Here is a 795-nt window from a genome sequence, read left to right on the forward strand (position 1 = left end):
GAGGCCGCACTACCTGCTGCTTTACACATACAAATGGAAACGTCTATAAAACCTGACCACAAACCAGATGACTAACTTCAGGCAGTGGTTGTAGGCTTGTAACAGAGCTACACTGAATTCTTTCCCCCAGTGAACGTTATAAATTCTGACATTTTACTTTCCATTATTAAATTGATTTATTCATGCACTATATTTAGAAAAGCTCTTACTTTAAAGAAAGTATGGGAAAATCATTCCTTACTGTTAACATATAAATTCTCCACTTCCCCAGTAGGGGGTGCAGCTGTAATGCCCCAGTCAATGACTGTGCAGAATTAACACTATTGTTTTAGCTAAATTTTAACAGAAGACACTATACAGCTGGAGGTCACCTACTATATTTGTTGATAGAATTTCTCTGGACAGACACCTTGGAGGCTGGACACTCAAATAGAATGAAATAAAATTCACATTTCTGTCTAACGTTATTAAATGACTTTTATTTTAGAATCTAGTCACAGGATTGGTTCACCAGGCTGCTGTACAATATATGGCTTTATAAATATATAATAGGCTTTTGTTCACTGACCACAAGGACAGGATAACCATTTAGTAAAGAGGAATGCTATGAAGTTTAATCTACTATTATTGTTAGGAAAACATTTCCAATGCTAAGCTAAGGCATTTTCATTCTAAAACATGTACCAGTAACTTGCAAAAGAAAAAGAAAAACATATGCAAGTGTTAGCCTCTGGCAGTGTTAGCCTACGTGAAATAAAAACATATGCAAGTGTTAGCCTATGGTAGTGTTAGCCT

This window comes from Cynoglossus semilaevis, chromosome 1 (assembly GCF_000523025.1).
Source record: "Cynoglossus semilaevis isolate Cse_v1.0 chromosome 1, Cse_v1.0, whole genome shotgun sequence".
NCBI classification, from domain to species: domain Eukaryota; kingdom Metazoa; phylum Chordata; class Actinopteri; order Pleuronectiformes; family Cynoglossidae; genus Cynoglossus; species Cynoglossus semilaevis.